Genomic DNA, 25358 nt, shown 5'->3' on the forward strand with positions numbered 1-25358 from the left:
CTGTGTGTAAACGCAACACATGTAGCCTATGTGGGAATAAAACCTTAAATTCAAAGCACATGAGCCGGCTGAGAATGAAGCAGGCAGTGAGTGAGGATGAGAACCCCGTGCAAGGAAAACCACAGGCTTGTGGTTTTCTGCTCTAGAATGCCATCATGCCAAGGGGATGATGTGGGGCGGCACTCCTGGTAGAGGCAGTGTACCATTATTCAGCCCTTTGTGAAATGCGGTATGCAGGGCAGCACATGTGGTAGTAATAGGAAAGATGCAATTCTGCTTGGCTGCTTTGCAAGCTTCACTCTTTGGATAATTTGGGGACTTTTTTTTTTTTCTTCTTTTTAACTGTGAGAAGTTCTCCCAGAACTGGACTGATTAGAAGATGAGGGTATGTCTTGATCTCTGCCAACAGAGAAAACTTGGCTGAATGAGATGTTTTATTTTTTAAGTTGTGTGCACTTTTGCTAGGGACAGATTTGCTCCCTTCAGATCAACCTTGTCTTTTCAGAAAACAAACTCAGATGCTGCCGTGGAAGAGTTTAAATCTTTCCTTTATAGGATGAAGGACCTTCAGTGTTGTTCCCAAATAAAATCCCCAGTGTGCATCGTCAAGATGCCAGGCCGAATGTTGAAGACAATCTCATTTCTGCAATCTACAGCGCCCTGCACCGATGGGGTAACTTCCTTCCGATGAGTTAAAACCCTAAGCAGTTCATTTATCGTCTGCAGTTCATTAAATTGTGTCTGACTGCTATGGACCCTGGACACGTAGTAGCCAAAATGTGGAACCTACAACAATTTGTTTTTACCGAAGCCAAAGAGGCTTTAGAGAAGAAGCAAACCTAATACATGACTTCAGTGAAACCACGTCCATGCAAAAGAGATTCGGGGAGCATGGAGGAAAGAGGACTGAAGACAGAAAAGAGGCTTTGGTATGAGTGACTGTGCAGGTTAACTGTCACCAATTCTCTGAGCCACATCTGTAAAATAGGAATAAAGATACCTCTCTCCTAGGGTTGATGCATACCTGAAAGGACCATTGTGAAAGTTCCTGGCTTAGTCCCAGGCACAAAGTGATGCTCGGTTATTGCTGGTTTCATTCTTTCCTTTTTCATCTGCCTCACGTGGTTAATGTGAAGATTGAATGTGATTATGGGGGATGGATTGGGGTCCCATTTACATGTGGGATGTTACAAGAAGAAAAAAGAAAAGGTAAGAAACAAGGAATTTAAAGAACAAGGCCCTACCCACAGAGCCCACCAGGGTCCAGATATCTGTGACAGGTTCAAATCCCTGGTGATCTCCTCAAGGAGCCATAACCATGCCTTATATGTAGGCTTATCAGAGAATTCAAGGGAAATCAATGGAAAGAATGCCAAAATCAGAGACTGTACTACTCACTCAATGAACAAATATTTATTGAATACCTACCAGCCACTGTCCCTGAAGCTGAGAATAAAGCAGTGTACAAATGGTAAGTACCTGCCCAAGATAAGCTTACGTTTCAGTGGGGAAATACAGACAAAATATTTAAATGAGCACAGGAAATACTATAATGGAGAAAAACAAAGTAGAAGAGGATTGGGAAAAGTTGGGGTTTGTGATTTTTAAATAGGGTCGCCAGGAAAGCTCCCATAGAATATGTGAAGATCTGAAATAAACTGAGCCAAAAGGATATTGGAGAGAGAGATGCAAGAAGAGCCTGCAGAGACCCTAAGGCAAGAGAATGTCTGCTAAGTCCAAGAAATAGCAAGGCCCCCAGTACGGCTGGAGTAGAGGAATCAAAGAGAAGAGAAGAAGAAGTAAGGTCAGACAGGGGGTCAGATCATGCGTGATCTTGTGGGCCTTCATAAGGGGTTTGCTTTCACTTGGTAAGAAGTGGGAAGTCATTGGAGGGTTCTGAGCACAGGAGTAGAATTACCTAACTTTAACAGGACCACTCTGGTTGCTGTGTTTAGGAGGATGACAAGGGCAGAAACCAGAAGATAAATCAGGAATCCATTACCATTTGCCACTGATAGGAAAGTTGGAGCACAGGAATGATTTATTTGCCTACTATTACAACACAGTCTATGGAGGAATTCGTGAAGAAGACCTGCTTTGGAATAATTCCCTAAATTGATATCATCACCTAAAACACCATCATTCAAAACACGGTGGGGAAAGGGAGGGAGCAGTGCACAAAAGTCCATCATTTCATTGCTAGGTTGCTGTTTGCCCCTGAGATATCATATATTTGTTACCCAAAAGGACATAATCTATTTAACCTACCAGATCTTTTGAAACAGATACACCTTTGTATGAGTAGAAATTTACCATCAAGTTTTTGCTATCAAGCATTGTATAATGTTTTTCATACATCACTGTAACTAAAAAGAAAAGAAAAAACAAACCATCTCCAACAATGGGGCAATCTGATCTGCTTTCCAGTTGACTAAGTTCTCAAATGTAAAAACAGAGAATGCAGGAGCCAAATTCATCACTGGGAGAAGCTTGGGCAGCCTGAATAGCGAAACTATCCCGCCGGGCAGGAGGGATACAGGGCGAAAGACATCTTAGTTTAGAGAAATCATGTCTCAGAGAGAGCAGAACTTTTTCCAGGTTGAAAGACCTCCGGACCAATCAACATGCAGATGCATTCAGGAACGAACTTAACAGTTGGAAAGAACCTGGGAGCAGAGGACAGTCATTGTTGGGAAACAGTTTACGTAGGAATGCCCAGGAAAGGGAAAGATTCAATCATGAAGTTTCTCCGTATGGGAAGCCAAGAGAATTTCACTACTGAAGAGCATGGCGGCTTGTTGAGGGTAGTCCAATCTGAAACTGGGGGTAAGCCTGGAGAAACTAGGAGGGAAAAATTACTCGTTTCCTGCATGACTAGGAGAGCCATCAGGGAGAGCTGTCTTTTGTGGCTGAGGTTATACCATGCCAGTGGAGGACTGTGAAGCTAAACAGAGCTGACAGTTGAAGTCTGATATTCTTATCAGGCTGAACTGAATACCTCAACTCCCCCTTCATACCCAGAATTCCTTTATCTGGTCACAAAACCATTTTTAGACTACCCGTAACTGACAAAGCAAGTACAACGCTCTTCTTTCTATGGAAGAAAGCTACCAATGAGAAGTAAAGCATAAGCATCCGTGACCCAAAGGTGTTTATGGCTAAATTATAAAATCTTTGATGCAAGTGGAGCTAGAGGTGATGGCAGAAAGTTACCAACAACGGAAGGGGAGAAGGAAAATACAGGAGGGTAAAAAGATTAGATAGAGTTTACAGTTTGGGTCTATGGGTTGGAAACCTAGATCCGCCACACATTAGTTTTGTGACCTTAGATGAGTCACTAAACTTCTCTGAATAAATTTTTTCCACTCTAGAATGGTATTAGTAACTTAAAAGAGGATAGTAATTATAATATAGAAAGCTCATAGCACATAGGTTGTGCTCTATTATCTTTGATTCTTTCTTTCATCTTAGTACATATATAGAGATCTGATTATAATTTTTTCAAAGATTAAAATTACAAAATTACAAATGACTATGTAATTTGGTTAACCACCATAGCAGATTTCATCAGCAATAACTTCACTTTGGGTCCCCTATTAATTCATCTTTAAATTAACCACAAAATTTCTCACAGTTCATTCATTAATTCAATAAACATTTGTTGAATTTGCCCTATAGGCCATGTATCACACGGAATATTATGGGACGTGGAAAGAACACTGTTATTGTTTCTGGTTTCTTTGTTTTTATAATCCCACAGCCTATAGGTGTATAAACAAATGATCACCACATTGTGATAATCATTACTGTAAAAGAACGTACTCTAAGAGTTCAGAAGAAGGAATGAGTAATTCTACCTAGAGAAAAATACCAGCCAACATTTATTGAGCGCTTATTACATTTAAACCAAACAATGTTTTAAATACCTTACAGATGCCAACTCATTAAGTATCACAACAACACTGTGAAATAGTCACTAGGATTATTCCCATTTTGCCTATCAGGAAACTGAAGCACAGGTAAGTCAAGTTACTTGTCCAAGGTCACAGCTATCTACTTTGTTTCAGAGTAGATAAAACTTGAATTTGTTGTTTAAGCTAAGGAAGACACCAGGAGAGGAAAACTTGGAGATACATGACAAAAGGAGAATAAGAAATTGAGCAACACCATAGAAAAGACAGGAAGGGTGGCTCGAAATCGGTGACTGAAGCTGATACAGGGGAATGGAGTAAGGAGATAACCTCCCCTGATATTGTGGGGGGGGGAGGTAAATTCAGAGGTACACGAAAGAGAGCTGAGGGCTAGACTTCCTGATGGTCTCATCTGCCTGGTAAAATGAAGGTAAAGTACACTGGTGTGAATCAGAAACCTGAGACTCATCCTCATTTCTACCCCTCCCCTCACTTCCCATGAACACCCATCGCCTGGGCCTGCTGATCCTACCTCCAAAGAGTATCTACCACAGAGCTCTGCCTCTCCATCTCCAGAGCCACCTCTACAGCCTGAGTCACAACTATCTCTAGCCTGTTCCCTGCGAGAGCTTTCCAGCTGTTTTCCCCACTTTCTCTATTAGCTCCCAATCCATTCTCCATACAATTGCCAGAAAGAGATTCCAAAAGTAAAAATTGGCTCTTTGAATACAATAAAAATCCCTTACTCTGCCAAAACTGTCTCGGATCACCTGGCCCAGCTGTCCTCTCCAGCCCAATCCTAGGCCAGTCTCTCCCCCGATCTGTAGTCCAGTCATATTGATATTCTTTCCATTTTTCAAATAAACCACGCTCCTTATTACTCAGGGCTTTCTCCATGGTACTTGCTCTCACTGAAATGCTCTTTCCTAGCTCTTTCATATATTTACGACTGTGTGAAGGACTCCTTCTCTTTCCTGAAGCCTCAGGCTAAATGCTTTCTTCTCAAAAAGGCCCTCAGTGACCAGCTTGTCTAAGAAAATCCCCTAGCTACGGCCCTACAGCAGGGATTTAGCAGTTAAGACAGTGGAGTAAGGAAGCTGCCTGATTTCAAGTCCCAGCTCCATCACTTGTGTGACCCCAGGCAAGAAACTTTAATTGTTCTCCAGTATAAAATGGGAATAATATAAAGTAGTTATTCAGAGGCTGGTTGTGATGATTCAATAAATTAATAATCATAAGAAACTTACGAGTCCCCGGTCCTTACAAATGCCCGGTGACATATTTATTAACATCCCAGCACCTTGTCACTTCTCTCTGATACTTTAGTTTGTAATTTTGTTTCACGTTAATTGTATGGTTCACCCACTATTTCATAAGCTCTAGGAGGGCAGAGAACTGGCCCATATCCCCAGTACAAAAGTGTCAGCGGGGGCTTCCCTGGTGGCGCAGTGGTTGAGAGTCCGCCTGCCGATGCAGGGAACACGGGTTCGTGCCCCGGTCTGGGAAGATCCCACATGCCGCGGAGCGGCTGGGCCCGTGAGCCATGGCTGCTGAGCCTGCACGTCCGGAGCCTGTGCTCCGCAACGGGAGAGGCCCGCATACCGCAAAAAAAAAAGTGTCAGCGGCTTAATCAGTACTTGATGAATGGAGAAATGAATGCATGAGTTAATATCATGTGCAACTCAGTGTGTAGGGTCTGAGAGAGTCCAAACTGTTGTTGAGAAGAAAGCTGAACTCATTAACCATAGAGACCCAGCTAGGTAAGAATGTCTGAGAAGCCAAGAAGGGTCTGAGAGGCAGACAGCAGAGTGGTTCCCAAGATTAAAGGCATCGTAAGAATCAGTGTGAGGCTCACTGAGGGTGAGAGTGGATCAGGTGAAAGGATAGGAAGACGTGGGAGTAAAGGAAGCATCTCAGTCTGGGGTGAAGGTGAGATCAAAAAGTAGTTATTTCTACCCCAGTGACCACGGTTACAGGACAGATGAGGGTGATCAGAGTTGAGAGGCCAAGAAAGGGAGAGGACCAGTGTGCTAGAAGAGTTACTGTGAAATTGAATTCCCTGTGCATCAGGAGAGAGAGGTCAGGAAGTAAAATGCCAAGCCAGGTGCTAAGGTCACTGAGAAGAGTAGAAGAAGATCCCAAAGGTCAGTTAATGACAGCAATGAAGATGGGAAAGAAATGGTCCAAGTGGTAACCTGAGTTTCTCAGAAAGAAGACTGAAGAGTGTTGACAGAAAAATCATCCAAAGCAGCAAGGAGCAGTGGAAAAATGTGCCAGCACTGCTTCTTGGTCCCATGAGTTAAAAGAAATGGGAGCATTCTGAAATAGGGAGGAGGAGTTGGATAGCCCAGAGGAATATATTAGTGAAGGGGGCAGGCAGAATGTGGAGAGCGTTTGAGTCTTGGACAGATCTGACCAATGTCAAGGTTGAAGAGATGCAGTGATGGTGTGATGGTCAGACTCCCTGAGTTTTGCCCTCTGCTCTAAAAGGGATGGGGAACCACAGGCTGAATTTTAACATAATCCAGATACTATTTCGGGAGGAATGTGATGCATCCGCCCCAAGGCAGAGAACCACCTTAAACTCGCTTAATCTCTCTCTCAATCTCAGTCTCTCTCCCCATTTTCCTCTGGCCCAGAGGTGACACAAATGTCCAGCTACAAACTGATTGAAGCATCCTTCCTGTAGGCCTCCCCAGCAGATACCAGGAGGGAAAGGACAGAAATTAAGTCCATATTTAGGTAGCAGAAAACACCAGAGGCTACTGACAGCATCATACCTCCCTAGGGGAAAATCTCAGGCTAGACTTTGTCTAAGCAGATGCAGGAATTTGCCGTTTTCCTCATCCTTCCTCACATGCCCTGCTTGACAGACTCTTCAGATCAGAACCAAGACTGCAGCCTGCATCAGCCATATCATGGGTAATACTTGGGTGAAATACTAGCGCTCAGCCCTCCCTCATTTTGAGCACTAGGTCAGGTGAATTACTTTAAATACATGCAAGGCCCTTCTGTTTCCATGGTAACTGCTCTAAGAACCGTAACAATGTCAATCACAGAAATGGTGAAATCATAACTTGAACCCATCTTGCTGACAAAGATATCTTGAGAAGTAGCCACTGCTCAGTGTCAGACTTCTGCCTCTCATTTGGGGGAGAATGTTTTGTTTACATCCAATCAGTTATGGGAATAAGGGGAAACGGTAGTTAGTCATTTTCCTTCTGCTCCACCAGGTCCACCTCTGTCTGTATTTTGCTGATATGCTTGTAACTCATTTTCCCTGCTTGAAATTTACAGATGGAACAATTCGTTTTTCCACCTCCTTTTCCTGCATAGGTGTAAGCACTTGAAGACAAAGTATTGATGCTTTTCCCATGCACGTAAAAATAAAATAGAACGGCTTGTTCATTTTCATTCCATTGTGCTCGTTCTTTTAACTTCTTAGTGCCTATTTTGATGAAACAACCTCACCATATCTGGAGATGAAGTTCTAACCTGGGGATCCTGAAATAAGACCCAGTGTCTTTTGCCTGCCCTGAGAAATGGGACAAATATCTCAGTTGACAGATCCTTACAGGAAGAGAGAAGGTGAAGAGTAATTCTCATTTCCTCCTTTCCTGTTCATGCAAAAATCTACACTCTGGATTCTAAAGTGATCTCCCACAGAAGTAGTAATATCACATATTCGTAACATCGAGAACCTACATGACAATTCCCACCAAAAGGGTGTTTGGGCGTATTAACCTTCAAAATCTGTTGACCGTTTTATTTCCTTGGTTTCATTTTTTAATATATATTTTAGGACACTCTTGCCCTGTATAATATTTTTATCTTCCTTTCTACTATGAAGAATTTCAAAGCAAGAACATTCCTGTGAGTTTATGAGAGGCTTCAGTTTGGATTCCGAATTGTTACAAAACCAATATTTATTTTACATTTTTCTTCTTAATAACATTATTTGATCCAGAGAGAACTAAAAAAATAAGCTATTTGATGTCTAAAATTGCAGAGATAAACTGACATTGTGTTCTGAACGTGTCTTTTCATGAGAAAAATGGAATTTTTAAAAAATGTGATCAAGTTATACAGAGCCTCTCACCCTCAGGTCATCAATTCAGATTTGTCTGAGGTTGAAAGTTGCACAAAGTTGTGGTGGTCGCTGGGTTCTCAGTGCCCTCTGAGAAATGAGTTGGAGGTCCCAGACGAGGTCACTGCTTTATAGTCACCACCACATAGTGGACACCCATGGGCTCTTCGGGGAATAACCATTCCAACAGAAGCCCGTAGATTTGGCCTTAGATTCATAAGTTGGTCTTACACACCCTTATGTTAACAGGTGTGTGTTCTCAAACGTTAAGCTCCATAAGAAATAGAAGTCTTTTTTTTTTTTTTTTTTTTTTTTTTTAGTAACTGAAAAACCTTTACTCAGTGTCCTGCTTATGCAGGTGAGTGGTGACAATCCAAGAATGATGAAGGTGAATAAGGAGAAAAAAAGGGAGAGGAGGACAAAGAGGAGCAGGAGAATGAAAATAAACTAAATAAGAAAAACAAGTAGGGGAGAAATAAAGATGAAAAGAGGCAGAAAAAGTAAAGAATAAAAGGAGAAACAAAAAAGAAAAGAGAAAGGAAGAGGTAGGAGAAAGAAATGAAGGAGGGGGCTTCCCTGGTGGCGCAGTGGTTGAGAGTCCGCCTGCCGATGCAGGGGACACGGGTTCGTGCCCCGGTCCGGGAAGATCCCACATGCCACAGAGCGGCTGAGCCAGTGAGCCATGGCCGCTGAGCCTGCGCGTCCAGAGCCTGTGCTCCGCAACGGGAGAGGCCACAACAGTGAGAGGCCCGTGTAACCCCTCAAAAAAAAAAAAGAAATGAAGGAGGAGTAGGAGATGTGAAATTCTTTCATGGCAATGAGTAGAAACCTCTCCATTCCAGTAGGGCTTTTGTCTGTTTGTTTTATATTCATCATTCTCACAACGGGGATCGTTCTTGTATAGGAATTTCACTTTTACAAAAGCCAAATTTGGCCAAAAATCCAGACTTAATAATCACCCTCCAAAGAAAGGAAGTCACTGGGCAAGATTATTTTGCATTCCAATCCCATAGGGAAAGCATCCCTTCATCTCAGATTAGAAGCCCAAGGCATGAGAAGTTGTAAGAACCCAGAGAAGGACCCACCAACTGTGTACTACAGCCCAAGGAAAGAAGTCTCACATCTATATGGGGAGAGGGAGAAGACTGGATGTTTGATTTCTATTACCAAAGTGGACCTCCGTGGACCACACTCCCATCAAGGAAGCAGCAATTTAAAGAGCAGTTCTTGATTTGTCTGAAATTCTCCCTCTTGGCTAACTTGTTATGAATGAATTACTTTGGGGAAAAACAGTTCCTGCATTCTCTCCCTCAAGAAGTTAAAGAAGACAAAGAGATATATTTTAGGCTATGGGCAATATAAATTACAAAGAAATGAGAATCAGACAAAAATGTATACACAGAAATATTCAACAATGTTCTGAATGTGACAGGAACGTAAAGTGTGGCAGGGCATGGGATTTAGCCATTGTAATGTCAATAATTCTTTCAGGAGGGAACCTTTCTTCCTTTGTCCTTATCATTGAAGGGGATTTCCACTTTCCTCCCTATAGGACAGGCCTAAGAAGTGAACCTGGAGTAAATTCTTCCAGTTTCTCTTTTAAACCATTTAACTCAGCGTAGCACTAAGTTGGCTGGTGAGAGTCTGTCATCCAATGGGCCACAGTTCTACCAGAGGGTAGGTCAATGCATTCAGAGGCCACCACTGTCTGAGATGTCTCTTCTCTCCTGTTTCTTCTTGGACTTGCCTGTGTTTGGATGGACTGTGCTCTAACTGCACTTTCAGACTCCAGAGAGGATAAAGATTCCTGGGCAGAGACTCTATAGAGCATGGAGGAAGTTAACTATTTCTTAGCTTCTCCACCTGCTTGCAATAAGGGAGGTAAGTTAAGTTGCTTTCACTGGACATATGCAACCGCTCTCCATTCTAGTCGGAAAACAGGAGACCCTACACCATTCTCTAATCCAGTTGTTGTTAGAGTCTTGCATTTGAGAAGCGTAGAGGGAGATTTACTTGACATTTCCCTGATAAAACCGACAGTTGAATTGCCTTTTTGTTTCTCTCCCCCCATCCCCAGTAAATAATAAACGGCACCTCTTTCCTTCAACAATAAAATAATAAAAGTTGCCACTTATTCAGTACTTATTATATATCAGTTTCTGAACTACATGCTTTACACACATGCTTCTAATTTTAACAACTCTGTTGGGTAGGTGTTATTATCCTTTTTTTTTTTTTTTTTTTTTAACCTATGAGACCAAGAGAGGTTCAGTAACATGCCCAAGGCCACTCTGAACCAGGATTTAAAATTCAAGATTTTGGCTCTGAAATCCTCCATTTCAATAAATAATAAATGTCTCCCAAATGTCCCTAACTATTTCTCTCAAAAACTTTCTATAGGACTTCTGATCAAACTGAAGACTCAACAGAAGTCTTTTGCCATTTCTCCCTTCCAAAACAAAATTACAACGATACAAAGGTACAAAAAGATGTAACACCCGATGACAAGACAATGGAAAAGAAGTTGACACGAACAAAATTTTGGAAACTAGAAAGCAGATGGAAAGGTAATAACTTATTTATTAGATCCATGAAAGTTGAATCCTAAACTGATGATGAAGGCATGATAATGAAGGTATCCCAGAAACAAGCCTATGCAAGTTCAAGAACTCTAAGACGCTCAGGAATTCACGGCTCAATGTACTTTTGAAAGTTGGGGTACCGATGGGACTGAAACAGGGGACTTAGCTGGAAGTCTGGGTCAGAATCTGAAGCTGGGGAACCTCTCTCCTCTCATCCCAGCAGAAGACTAGATGTATGCTTTATAAAGAGGTTGAACCAGAGATTATGGTCTTGGGGTCATTAAGCAGAACTGAAGTCTGATGTCAAACTGAAAGCTGGAGGGGTAAATGGAGGTCTACTTACTGAACACTAAGAACCTCAGTCTCCTTACCCAGTTCAGCAGCAGGAATGCTGGAAGCCAAGCATGCCTTCCCCAGGAAGGAGATTTGGAAGATTCATCTCTGGGGAAAGTGATCAACCCAATAAATAAAAAAGAGGTAAACATACTCATAATTGCTTTCATCCTTGTACAACTCTGCCAGATCACTGTACAATGAAACCCACCATTTAACAAATTCCGTCCCTGCTCCCAGAATGTTCAGTTCCCTAAGTTTTTAGTGTCTTGCTCTTTGAGCAAACAGCCCCACATCACCAGACACTTGAGGGAAAGCTTCTGAGGTGAAAGAAACCAAAACAACAAAAAGTAAAAGGATCTCAGAGGAAAGAAAAATAATGCAAGAACCAGACGAAAATATCTCCAAAAAACTGACCTCTTCACAGAAATAAGAAGGAATATTGTAAGGATAAAGCAAGAGTATGCATCTATTAAAAGAAAAGAATCAATCTACGTAAAATGAGATCTTTTGAAATTAAAACTAAGTAAGTAGAAATAAAATCAATAGGTTGGAAGATAAAATTGAGAAAATCTCTTAGAAAGTATAAAATAAAGAAAAAGAGATGGAAACTAGGGGGGAAAGAGAAGGAAATTAGAGCCACACTTTGGAATTTCTAGACGAGAAAAGAGAAACCAGAGCAGAGAAGAAAATTCAGGGACATTCTTCCCTTTTCTTGAAGACTATAGCACAAGATTGCAGTCAAATATCTCCACTGTCCTGTTCTGGAGAATCTAAGAAATCCTGACAGCGTTTCTTCATTTCATCCCATCTCCATGCCCTTCAGTTAAAATTGGCAGTGTTTCTGTGGATATAATCCTATCTCCATTTCTGGCTTCTGCTGAAGTGGCTGAATTCATGGTTCACATCCATACTAATCTCCTTATCAAATGGTTATTCAACCACACCCTTCAGAACAAACTTTCTCATTTTTTGCAATAAGAAGAGGCTGAAAATTTTCTAAATCTTCATGCTCTGTTTCCTTTCATTTAACGATTTCTTCTTCAATTCATTTTTCTCCTCTCACATTTTGTCATAGCAGTCAAGAGGACCCAGAATGTTATCTTCAACATTTTGCTTAGAAATCTTCTCAAATATCTCATTTCATTTCTCATGAACTCCACCTTCCAAAATATACTAGAACACAAGTTTTTTGCCACTTTATAACAAGGATCACCTTTTCCCTAGTTTCCAATAATGCGTTCCTCATTTCCATCTGAGACTTCACCAGAATGACCTTTAACATCTGTATTTCTACCAACATTCTGTTCATGATTATTTATGCATTCTCCAAGACAATGGAGACTTTCTCTCCAGCTCTCCTCTTTTCTGAGTCCTCACAAGAATCACCTTTAATGACCATATTTCCACCAACAGTCCCTTTATAGCAATCTAGACTTTTTCAAGCATGCACCTCAAAACTCTTCCAGCCTCTACCCATCACCTGGTTTCAAAGCTGCTTCCACATTTTTAGGTATTTGTTACAGCAGCACCCAACTCTTGATTCCAAAATCTTAGCTTAGGCTAACATAAGTAAATACCACAGACTGTTGGATGGCTTAACCAACAGAAATTTATTTTGTCACAGTTCTTGAGACTAGAAGTCTCCAATCTGACAGAGCTGGCTTCTGGTAAGACCTCTCTTGCTGGCTGCAGATGGCCACCTTCTCACTGTGTCTTCACATGGCAGAAAGAGAGAGAGAGGGCAAGCGAGCTCTTCCTCTCCTTATAAGGTCAATGGTCCTATTGGATTAGGCCTCCACTCTTAGGAGCTCATTTAACCTTAGTTACCTCCTAAAGACTCTATCTCCAAATACACTCACATTGGGGATTAGGGCTTTAACATGAATTGCGGGGGAGGGGGCACAGTTCAGTCCATAGCAGAAGACAAAAACCTCCAAGAGGGATGTCACCAAAAAAAGAAAATGTAAAACTGATAGATTATCTGAGGAATTTGAATATAAAGGGAAGAAATATATTCAGTTGGCAAAGAGTTCAGGGATGAATTAGTGATATATGCGCAGAAAACTAAACAAAAAATTTTTGGATCATTTTTAATTTCAGGAACATAAAATAAACTATATCTCCTCCTAGCCCCGAAAAGGGAAATGTAATCATAATACACTCCATGACTCAGGTGTAAATAATGTTTATTTAGTCTTAATCGTGTAAACACTGAGTCTGTTTTTAGATCTCAAGTGCAGATGGTTGAATCAATCACACTCCTCACCAGCACTGGTCTCACCACAGCCCCCCCTTATTTATGCATTCCCCTTATTTCCATTTCCCCATATACAACCACCCTGATATGACTGAAATGTATCATTTCATTTATATGAGTTCTTTTAAAATGTATATTAAATTATATGCATATATTTTCAACTTACACAACTTTAATTTGCTAAATATCTTAGTCTTTTTCTTAACTCTTTCACTCAGCACTGTGTTTTAGGTCTATGCATATTTCTGTGTGTACATCTAACTCATTGCTTCCAACTCACAAGTATTCCTTAAAACACATCCACCATATGTAGTTATCTGGCCCCTTATTGATCAACAGCTAGATTGTCTCCAACTTCCTGCTATCACAAATGATGGGGAATTTCTGTACGATGTACATCCTGGAGTGTGACAGAGCTGCCTAAGCAGTGGCGTAGGGGGCAGAATCCTCTCCAGGACTGCTGCCCTGGTCCACACTTCCACCACTGGTACTTTGCAGTTCTTGTATTGCCACAGACCTGCCAACCCTTAGCACCATCCAGCTTTCCAATGATAGCCAATCTGGTAGGAGAGAAGTAATATTTTGACGTTTCCGTTTTTCTAATCACCAACGGGTGATCGGCTTGTTAACCACATGGGTTTTTTTTTCCTTTTTTAAATTAACTCTTCATACCTTTCCCCATGTTTTTACTAATTTCTTATCTTTTTTGATTTGCAGAAATTCCTCTACAATTTAGAACTCGGTCTCTTTTAACTTAGAAAACTAAGCAAACAAGAACACAAGACCATTAATAATTCCATGAAAACCAAAGAAAGAAAATTTAATCATATTCATTACATGACCCAGATGTAAATAATATTTTCACAGTCATAACAATGTAAACGCTGAATCTAACAAAAAATCATTACCATAAAGATGGAAGGACTAAAAGTGAGTGGAGAACTTCCCTGGTGGCGCAGGGGTTAAGAATCTGCCTGCCAATGCAGGGGACACGGGTTCAATCCCTGCTCCAGGAAGATCCCACATGCCACGGAGCAACTAAGCCCATGTGCCACAACTACTGAGCCTGTGCCCTAAAGCCCACGAGCCACAGCTACTGAAGCTTGCATGCCCTAGAGTTGGTGCGCTGCAGCTACTGAGCCCACACACCACAACCACAGAAGCCCACGCACTCTAGGACCTGCGTGCCACAACTACTGAGCCTGTGTGCCTAGAACCCATGCTCCGCAACAAAAGAAGCCACCGCAATGAGAGGCCCATGCACCACAACAAAGAGTAGCCCCTGCTCTCCACAACTAGAGAAAGCCCACACGGAGCAACGAAGACCCAACGCAGCCAAAAATTAAGAAAAAAAAAAAAGTGAGTGGAAAGAAGATGTGAAGCTGAGAGCCAAATCTCATCTTTTATGTTAGGAAGACAATAGATAATTCTTATGGGTTGAATTGTGCCCACCCCCCAAAAAAATAGTATGTTGAAGTCCTAACCCCTCGTACCTCAGAATATGACCTTATTTGAAAATAGAGTCTTTAAAAAAGTATTCAAGTAAAAAAGAGGTCATTAAGTTGTGCTCTAATCCAATATGTTGAGTGTCCTCATAGAAGGGGGGAATTTGGACACAGAGACAAACATGCACAGAGAGAATGTCATGTGAAGATGAAGGCAGAGATCGGGGGAGGTACCTTACAAGCGAAGGAACACCAAAGATGTCCAGCAATCCACCATAAATCAAAAGAGCCCTGGGACAGATGCTCCCTCATAGCCCTCAGAAGGAACCAACACTGCTGACACCTTGATCTCAGACTTCTAGCCTCAAGACTGCAGGACAATAAGTTTCTGATATTTAAGCCACAAATTTGTGGCACTTTTTTATGGCAGCCCTAGGAAGCTAATGCAATAGGTAGGAAGGTATGCAGGTAGGTTGGTAGGTAGGTAAGTAAATAAGTAAGTAAGTAAGTAAGTAAGAAATGGCAGTATATCCATGATATCCTAAACATGGAGGCAACCATAAATGTAAGTGGTAGCCTCTGGGAAGTGGGAATAGGGATAGAGTGGGAGGAGACTGCTGTTGTCCATTATAAACCATGGAAAACTACTTGATATTTAAACACTGTGTCCTTGCAACTTTTATAAACATGTATCTTTAAAAAGCTATCTTGCCACGTTCTAAGCTTCTGCAGCATCTTAGGGAAGGTAAGTTCTATATTTTTACTACTTTCACAGCGTCCAAGCAGATTTTGTTTTTGTTGTTCTAGTAAGAAAATGCTGGTCTTTAAGTTTCAAAGTACACCTGTATGGCTTCAAGGCCTTGCACATTATTGAACAAGTCTTGGGCTGAGGCCTAAATTCCAGCTGTCATTAATGGGCAAAAGTATTTACATTTCAGGAGTTTGGGTGGTGAGCGGCAGAGTATTACAGAAAGAGTACAAGCTTTTGAGGGAGACAGCACTGGGTCCAAGTCCAAATGCCCCTGCTTATTAAGTTCTATGGCCTGACTAGAGTCCATTTAAATCTCCGTACCTCAATTTCTTCATCTGTACAACTGGAAAATAAGACAGTACTTCATGGGAATTCTGATGGTTTTCATGAGAAACACAGCATAATGACAAGTTCATGATAAGCACTTGATAAATGGTAGTCATATGGTTTCGATATCCATATTAAGAAGCCTTTCCATCCTTTGCAACTCTGTCTTCAGTCACTAGTTTGAAATTCTCTCCTCTACCCCCCATCCTTCAGTCTTGAATCACATCATTAGTCAATTTTGCTGCCTGGTTATATGATAATGTAGAACAAAACCTCTAGTTTACGTCCTAGATCTGCAACCTACTTGACTTCTGGCAAGTCACTTAAAATTTTCTGAGCCTCGGGACATCCCTGGTGGTGCAGTGGTTAAGAATCCGCCTGCCAATGCAGGGGACACAGATTCGAGCCCTGGTCTGGGTAAACTCCACATGCCGCGGAGCAGCTAAGCCTGTGCACCACAACTACTGAGCCCACGCGCTTAGAGCCTGTGCTCTGCAACAAGAGAAGCCACTGCAATGAGAAGCCCGTGCACCACAAGGAAGAGTAGCCCCCGTTCACCGCAACTAGAGAAAGCCTGTGTGCAGCAACAAAGACCCAAGGCATCCAAAAAAAAAAGCAAATAAGTAATTAAAAAGAAAAAAAAACTCTGAGCCTCAGATTCCTCAGCTGTAAAGTAGGTTAAAGATATCAATTGTAATGATTAAATGATCTAATGCACATGTAAGCGCCGATGGCCGGCACAGCATAGATGCTCAGTTTATGATGGCACAGGGTAAGCTGGTAGGCAGCCCCGTTTCCCGACATATAAAATTAAGTAGCATTATATAAACACAACACCCCATATTCTTTAGCTATCTTGTAGAAACGTTTTGTGAATGTTTAAGAGCCAGCTCCCCTCTTCAAGAAGATACTTGAGAGGGACTTTTCTGGTGGCGCAGTGGTTAAGAATCGCCTGCCAATGCAGGGGACACGGGTTCGAGCCCTGGTCTGGGAAGATCCCACATGCCGCGGAGCAACTAAGCCTGTGCGCCACAACTACTGAGCCTGCACTCTAGAGCCCACGAGCCACAACTACTGAAGCCCACGTGCCTAGAGCCCGTGCTCTGCAACAAGAGAAGCCACCGCAATGAGAAGACCGAGCACCGCAACGACGAGTAGCGCCCACTCGCCGCAACTAGAGAAAGACCGCGTGCAGCAACGAAGACCCAACGCAGCCAAAAATAAAAATAAAAATAAATAAATTTTTAAAAAAAGAATATTTGAGAGATATAAGTTGTAGACATAAGGAACATTCGTGAATAGCCAACAGCTTTGCTTCATAAAATGCCAAAGAATTAGGTTCACACAATGCTCCAAGCAGAGCAGTGTCCAGGTTACTTTAATTGAATTAATTTCCAATGAAATCCAGAACTCTGCCTTATTGGACAATTCTATACAAATACAAGGTAATGTGAGCAAGCTGTAATATTTAAGAATAGTAAATAAAACTTAAAACGTAGTAAATCTTAAAACAAGCACCTTTTTGTCAGTTACAAGTATTGCCCACGTTTCAAAAACAATGCAACTTACAAAACTTCAAATGTACAAAATGTCTAAAACTTTCACCACAAAAAATTTTCTCAGACTTCCCAGTGAATTCCATCAAATAATGATCTGATTACAGAAAACTGCCTTGCACACAAAGCTCCAGGAACACAGCTCTTGCCCAAATGAGGAACACTCACAGTTAGAACAGGATTTCCCTTGCTTTGACGCCCATTATCCAAGTGAGCAGGGGCTGAGTTTAAATCACCCTGTCCCTGCCAGAACGCTCTCGTTCCCTCTCGTCCTCATCACTGCTGTGGTGTCCTGTCAGGGAGGAGATGTAGGGCTCTCTAAATAGTTGAGTTCAGCAATCTTCTAAAATGCTGATGCAGCTCCCTTGGCTAAGTGAACACAATATTTCTGTGACAACTTTCCATAACCCAAGGTAGAGCTCTCTTAGGTCAGCAGAGGTGATGATGGTTTCCTGTCAACCAGGAGAGATCACTCCAGGTTGTCCTTCATAGGTGGGAAGAATGTCTTCCCTTTTTATTTATTTATTTTTTAAAAATAAAACCCACACCCAGCAGAAAGCACTGAAAGGCATCATTGAAATCTGTCTTCTCTTGTGATTCTTCCATGCCGAGGTCAAAGCCCCACACCTGGGCTAGATGGCTAATCATACAACGTGGTAAGCCATTCAAGCACACGTGAATTCGTTTTGATATTGTTGTTCAGACTGAATTCATCCTCACATTGGCCCATCGTAATAATAACAAAGATACAGACGTTTCTTTTCGGTTTATAAGGCACTTTGACATAATGTATCGTTTATTCTTTCCAGAAATTAAGTAAGATTGTCGTCTTCGTCGTACAGATAGGGAAATAAGTTTTTAAACATAGTCCTTCTTGGCTATGATCCTCCCTAAATGCTGCACCCAGATGAATCAATGCTTTTTACATAAGCAGAGCAGAGCAAGGCCGTGTGCCTTCTGTTGGAGCACATGCAGGTCACAGTCACTCCTGTGTCAGCCACTGAAGTGCAGTGGATGTTCTGCTCTTGCCCACAACACGTAAGCACACATCTATTTAGGAGAAAGAAAGGCAACAACCAGCAACAGAAAGCTGCCATAACTCTGAAAGCTAAGGAGATACATAGGCCTCCTATGTGAAAGAGGTTGCACTTTATGAGAAGAGATGACATTTGTTGAGCATTTACCATGTACCAGGCACTATACTTATTGCTTTCCATGTATTATCTCATTTAACTCTCAAAACAAACCAACGTGGTAGCTGCTATTATTATCCCAGTTTTTGAGGTGAAGAATATATTAGGGTTCTCCAGAGAAACGGAACCAATAGGGTATGAGACTTATTATGAACGACTGGCTCACACAATCATGGAGGCTGAGCAGTCCCATAGTCTGCCATCTGCATACTGGAGGCCCAGGAAAGTTGGTGTTGTAGTTTCAGTCCAAACCCAAAAGCCTGAGAACCAGGAGAGCCAATGGTATCATAACCGAAGGCCCAAGAGCCAGAAGCACCAATGTCTGAGGACAGGAGAAGACAGATGTGCCAAGTCAACCAACAGAGCCAACTTGCCTTTCCTCCGCTTTTTTGTCCTATTCAGGCCCACAATGGATTGGATGATGCCTACTGGCATTGGTGAGGGCTATCTTCTTCACTCAGTCTACATATTCAAAAGCTAATCTCTTCCAGAGACCCCCTCACAGACACACCCAGGAATGTTTTACCAGCTACGTGGGCATCTCTTAGCCCAGTCAAGTTGACACACAAAATTAACCATCACAAGGGAACACAGAGATTAAACTGCTTACCCAGGTAGCTGATGCCACAGCCTGGGCTCCAAATCTCTCTGCTTTACTGTTCCCATCACTGCCCGATCTGCCTTGTTTCCTCTCCTTTCAGATAGCTCTTAAGAGTTCCCTAATATCCCAGTCTAGAGTCAATGTAGCCTTAGACTTGGAAAACAGGAGCTCTCAGAGGAAATTGGGAGTATCCACCCATCACATTTGATAGTCACAAAATAAACAGCCCGTTTCAATGCTATTGCTTGGTATTTCATTTTTATCAACCTGGCCTTTTGTAGCATGAAATATTTTTAAGATACATATGGATCCTGAGAAAATTTTGTTCTCTGCTCACACGTCTCGAAATTCACCTTCCATTTACTTTGTGATTGAAGGTCTTGAAGCTAGATGTACCTACAATGTGCTAGAGATTTAAAACTCAACAAAAGAGAGGTAACAGGCAGGAAGCAACCAAGCTCAATATAACACATCCAACATTAATGGTATGAAGCAAATGCTTTGATGACCAAGAGTAAGGAAAAAGTAATGTATTCATCGTAAATGGTAGGGCTATGACTTCGTCAAGGTGGTGCTATTTGAGCTGGGTTTTAAAGGTTGTGTAGGAGTCTACCATGGACCCAAGGGGAGGAGAAGGGCATCCCAGGAATGGTCAAGGAATGACTGGAGCATAGGAGCTGCTAGTTACAGTGTTGTGAAATAAGATATCAAATGGTGGTGGGGAGACGACTGCAAAGAACCCTAATTCATGAAGATAATGAGATTTGTGTAATTCCTCATACTCTACATAGCACTTTCATCTTCATTTTCACTTGATACTTAAATTAACTCTGTAGAGTTGTTATTATTTTCCCCTCTGCAGAAAATGAGAGGTTAGGCCCAAGTCCTCACAGTTGGATCCAGAAATGTTATAGTCTTTGGCCTCTAAATCCCATACTCTTTCTAGTACTGCAAAAAAATCAGACTGCCCCACAAATAACAAATGTTGGTGAGGATGTGCAGAAAAAGGAAACCTCGTGCACTGTGGTGGGAATGTAAATTGGTGCAGCCGCTATGCAAAACAATATGGAGTTTCCTCAAAAAACTAATAATAGAACTACCATATGACCCAGCAATCCCACTCCTGGGTCTATATCAAAGAAAATGAAAACACTCATTCCCAAAGATAACATGCACCCCGATGTTCATAGCAGTATTATTTACAGTAGCCAAGATACAGAAGCAAACTAAGTGTCCACCAACAAATGAATGGATAAAGATGATGCGATACACACACACACACACACACACACACACACTGGAATATTACTCAGCCATAAAAAAGAATGAAATTTTGCAACAACATGGACGGACCTAGGGGTATTATGCTTAGTGAAGTAAGTCAGAGAAAGACAAATACTCTATGTTATCATTTATATGTGGAATCTAAAAACTAAAACAAAATGGAAACAGATTCACAGATACAGAGATCTAGTGGTTACTACTGGGGAGAAGGAAGCGAGGAGGGGCAAGACAGGGGTAGGGGATGAAGAGATACAAACTACTATGTACAAAATAAATAAGCAACAAGGATATATTGTACGGCACAAGGAATTACAGCCATTATTTTATAATGGAGTATACTTTAAATGGAGTATACTCTATAAAATTATTGAAACACTGTTGTACACCTGAAACTAATATAATATCGTCAATCAACTATACTTCAATTTTTTAAAAAATCGGACCACCATGGGAAGAACCCAGAGGAAGTTCTCTCTGAAATGTTCAAATTGAATTGTATGCCCTTAGGGTTTGGTGATCTGCAGAGCAGCCACCCACCAGAAACCACTCCTGTTAGCCGCATCCTGAAGGTTCTCTCCGTATCCGTGGTGCCTCTCTCAAAACTGTTAGCAGCTGGGAATGAGGTGATGGAATTTGATGTAGATGAGGAAAAAACCTGAAGTCAATTTCAGGATTTCCTTCCATTGCTCCTTCATCCCCTTAATTTTTCTCATCCAAAGTTTGTTCCAGGAAGGTTTTTTTATGTGTATATTTACTTATATATATTGCCTTATTCCACAAAGAATTTGAGGCCATTCATATAACATACATAGAATGGTAAAATATTCATTTTTAAATCATAAAGAAAGAGGGAAACGGAGAGAGGAAGGGAGAGAGAGAGAAAAAAAAGAGAGAAAGAAAGAAAGAAAGGGAAAAGAAAGAAAGGAATTGCATTAGAATATGAGAGACAAGTCATGAGGTAAAAAAACTACGGTTAAGCTGGTGATGCGATCTCTACCAAAGCTCTGTTTGAGCTGTAATTTTTGTTCTAAGCTTCCTGGCAGACAAAGCAAGCCCGGAAACGTAACGTGTGACACAGGTCTTTTCATCCATGAGGAGGAAACATACAAACTCTTCAGCAGAAGCAAGTATTTTTTAGTAATTAACTCTAAAATAAATTTTTCTTAAGAAGTATCCTACAGGTGACTCTGAGAAATGCAGTGAATAATATCAACCTAAGTGTCCATTGACAGATGAATGGATAAAAAAGATGTGGCATGTATATACAAGGGAATATTACTCAGCCATAAGAAGAAACGAAACTGAGTTATTTGTAGTGAGGTGGATGGACCTAGAGTTTGTCATACAGAGTGAAGTAAGTCAGAAAGAGAAAAACAAATACCGTATGCTAACACATATATATGGAATCTAAGAGAAAAAAAAAAAAGGTCATGAAGAACCTAGGGGCAGGACAGGAATAAAGACGTAGACGTAGAGAACGGACTTGAGGACACGGGGAGTGGGAAGGGTAAGCTGGGACGAAGTGAGAGAGTGGCATGGACATATATACACTATCAAATGTAAAATAGTTAGTGGGAAGCAGCCCGCACGGCACAGGGAGATGAGCTCGGTGCTTTGTGTTCACATAGAGGGGTGGGATAGGGAGGGTGGGAGGGAGGCACAAGAGGGAGGGGATATGGGGATATATGTATAGCTGATTCACTTTGTTATAAAGCAGAAACTAACACACCATTGTAAAGTAATTATACTCCAATAAAGATGTTAAAAAAAAAGGTATCCTACAAGCGACTCTGAGAAATGCAACGAATAATATCAACAATGAGATTTGTGTAGTACCTTAAATGCAACGGAGGGTTTCATCCAGCCGCCCAAGATGTCACCAAGCTATAAGTGAGCTTCTGTCTTAGTCGCTCCCATTTCTTCCTGCTGCTCAGAGAGCACGCAGCCCTGGCGCATGGGCGTGCGCGTGCGCGCGCTCTCTCTCTCTCTCTGGGAGTTCCTCCACGCCCTAGAGGGCATTTCACATAGGATGCCTGCTTTTCTCCCACTTGTTGGTAACATATTTTTCAAATTAGCACTTGGTAGCTTTGAGGGAAACCCAGACATTGTTGGGAAGAGAGTGAGAGGCCAGCTGAAAAAAACAAAAAGGAGAGGTCTGCTTTTTTCTCAGCTTGTTATAAGTTTGCAATACAAGTAAAGAAAAATAAACAGATTCTGCAACGGATATAGAAGTTCCCTGGCTTGATGTGGCACCAAAGCCTGGTCTTCCCCCAGATTCTCTGCTATTTACAAGCAGGGAGCTGTTTCTCATTGGGAAGAGGTGAGACATAGCCTCCATTCCCACCTCCTCCCTGTCTTCATTCCCACATTTCCCTGTGGATGGAGAGAGGTGGATGGACATCAGGTGAATAGATGCTCACCCTGGGAGACTCCATCCTGCGCAGGAAGCCACATGGGTTCCTGGTTTGTGAGAAATATCTGCTACTGAAGCCGCATTTTTAACTCAGGGAGATGCCTCCCTGCTCCTGTCAGAGGGAGAAAAACTCAAGCTCAGCTGATCTTCATTAGCAAATTGGATGAGCTGGGCTCCGGCTAAGGCCTTCCACCTGGCCTCTCTCCCGCTCCTTATGAGGACTGTTCCCATCGTGACTAAGGTCTAAAGAGGGGAAAGGGGCAAAAAGGAAGGTTTTCCCTGAGAAGCTGGGAATAGATCAAGAAAAGTGATTTCTTCAATTTGATTAGGGAGGCGGCATTAGGGTCCGGCAGGGTTGAGTGGTGGAGAGATTTTGTAATCGAAGGACCCCTGCTTGAAACCCGACTCCGGCAGTTGTCAACAGTACCCTTGGGCAAGTCCTTTTACCTCTTTGAACCTGTGTCCTCCTCCATAAAGCGGGGATAATCCCTCTGTAACTGTAAAAATTGGGATGCTCTTTGTGAACGTGCTTTAACTGCTTAGCACGTTGCAAATTCTAGTTGTTATTAGACAGCAGAAGATCTGGTTTCCATACCCTCCCAGATTCCCTGCTTCTAACATTTACTGGCTGGGTTGTTTTAACCAATCCCTTATCCTATCCGAGGCTCAGTAAAAATATTGTGAAAAAGGAAGTTACCACAGAGCACAGGGCTGTTGTGAGAATCAAGTGAGACTAAACATCAGGAAGTACTTTGACAACTGTAAAATGCTAGACAAATATTAGTTGTTAATATTATTAAGCAACAGCCTAAAGGCCTGTGCTCTGGTGCCAGCTTCACATGTGTCTTCACCCTCGGCACATTCTCAGTTGGATTTATCACATTCTCCTACAAGCTGTCTTTTCCCCTGACAATTATTTAATTCCTTTCTCAATAACCAAGTTCCCTGAGTGGAGCCCCAGAATCTGTGGGGAAAATAAATCTATTCCTGTCTTTGGGGAACCTGTACCAGGCAACACAGAGAATAAATAACCAGGATAGCGGGAGGAAGATAAAGTGAAAGGGAAAGAATACGGTTGTTGAAAGGGAAGATTTGTTTCTGACGCCCAGTACTGGCTGAGTGATCCTGGGTGAGTCTCTTGGCTTCCCTGAGCTTTAGCTTCTTTTTCTGTAAAACGGGTCTGATGATAATAATAATAATACCTGCCCCAGGCACTTGTAGTGAGGATTAAATGAGATACTGCCTACTCACAATGCTGTATAAATGCTGCCGTTATTTTAAAGGAAATGTTAATTGATGCCACTTACTGAGCATTTTCTCTGCCAGGCTGTGGGCTGAACCTCTTAAATATATCGTTACAATTAATCCTTACAACAACTTTTAAATTAGGTGTTATAATCCCTCTTATAGAAATAAGGAAATCAAAGGACAAAGAGGCAAATTACTTGGCCCAATTCTAAACAGGAGTTTCTGGAACAACCTCAGATCCATGATGCTAGTTAGTCCTCTTGATGGGTGGAGAATTATAGGGAGAATGGAATGATAGGAAAAGGAGGGAAGCAGAACCTTGGAATGTGGGACAGCATCAGAGCTACTTTCTCATGGAAACTGCCTGGTACCTTGCCTTCAAATTCCCCGAGCTACTACTCACTGAATACCCATTATGTGCAAGGCACAGTGGAGAGCGCTTAAATGGGTTATTGCATCGTCTCACACTGTGAGATGGGCATTATCTCCATTTTACAGTTGACAAGACTCAGGAAGGGCAGGAAAGTAAGTTGTGGAGAAAATTCTGGAGCCCAGGTTTGTCCGATTGCAAACAAAGCCCCATGTTCTTTCCACTACCCATTTGATTTCTTTCTATACACTGATATCGGCAATAATACAACTTCTCAGGATTCACTTATTAGCCTAAGAGTGGACTTCCAGGCTGCCTTCTGCTCACGGTAGACTTACAATAAATGTTTCCTTACTTGGCGTCCCACGGAAGCAGATCCTGAGACAAGGATTTGTGTGCAAGTAGGTTATCTGAGAATGATCCCAGGAAACACCAGCAGGGGTGGGGAGACATGAAATAGTCACTGAAGGGTTTATTGCCAAACAAGGAGTTTGATTCCATTGGAAACTCTGGGGATGTGGTGGAAGATACACTTCAGATATCGCTCTCCTTTGAGTGAGGGAATTGGGATATTTACACACAAACTCCTGTCTGGCATTAATGTTTTGGTACTTCTGCCCTGCTGTACAGCAGAGCAGCCCAAGACACACACACACACACACACACACACACACACACACATACACACACACACAGAGAAAAGAAGAAAACAAAACAAAACACCTCCCAAGCAAAAGATGCAGATGCTTGAAGTCACAACATCACTGAGTAAATAAATGAACCAAGACCAAGTGAATGATATGTTGGTGGTGAGGTGCAGGAATGGGGTGTCAGGGGTAGGCAGGCTGCCTAAAGGAAAGACAAAGGGTAAGGAAAGGCCAAAACATTTACCCAAGTGCTGGCTTGAGGATTTATCAGGCTCTAATCCTTGTCACGTGATGTCATGTACATCAAGAGACCTGACGCAGACTAGACTATTGTTCCAACTCTTCATTAC

The 25358-nt window shown here is 41.9% G+C and overlaps 1 long non-coding RNA gene across 1 annotated transcript in view; it reads right to left on the minus strand.

Moving 5' to 3' along the window:
• Positions 1-25358, minus strand: part of LOC132597396 (uncharacterized) — a 461050-nt gene that overhangs the window by 325307 nt on the left and 110385 nt on the right. Inside the window, exon 3 of the long non-coding RNA XR_009564172.1 lies at positions 22167-22461. This is a non-coding gene — a long non-coding RNA (uncharacterized lncRNA). The remainder of the gene's footprint in view (positions 1-22166; positions 22462-25358) is intronic.

The sequence above is a fragment of the Globicephala melas genome, chromosome 6, assembly GCF_963455315.2.
Source record: "Globicephala melas chromosome 6, mGloMel1.2, whole genome shotgun sequence".
Lineage (NCBI taxonomy): Eukaryota > Metazoa > Chordata > Mammalia > Artiodactyla > Delphinidae > Globicephala > Globicephala melas.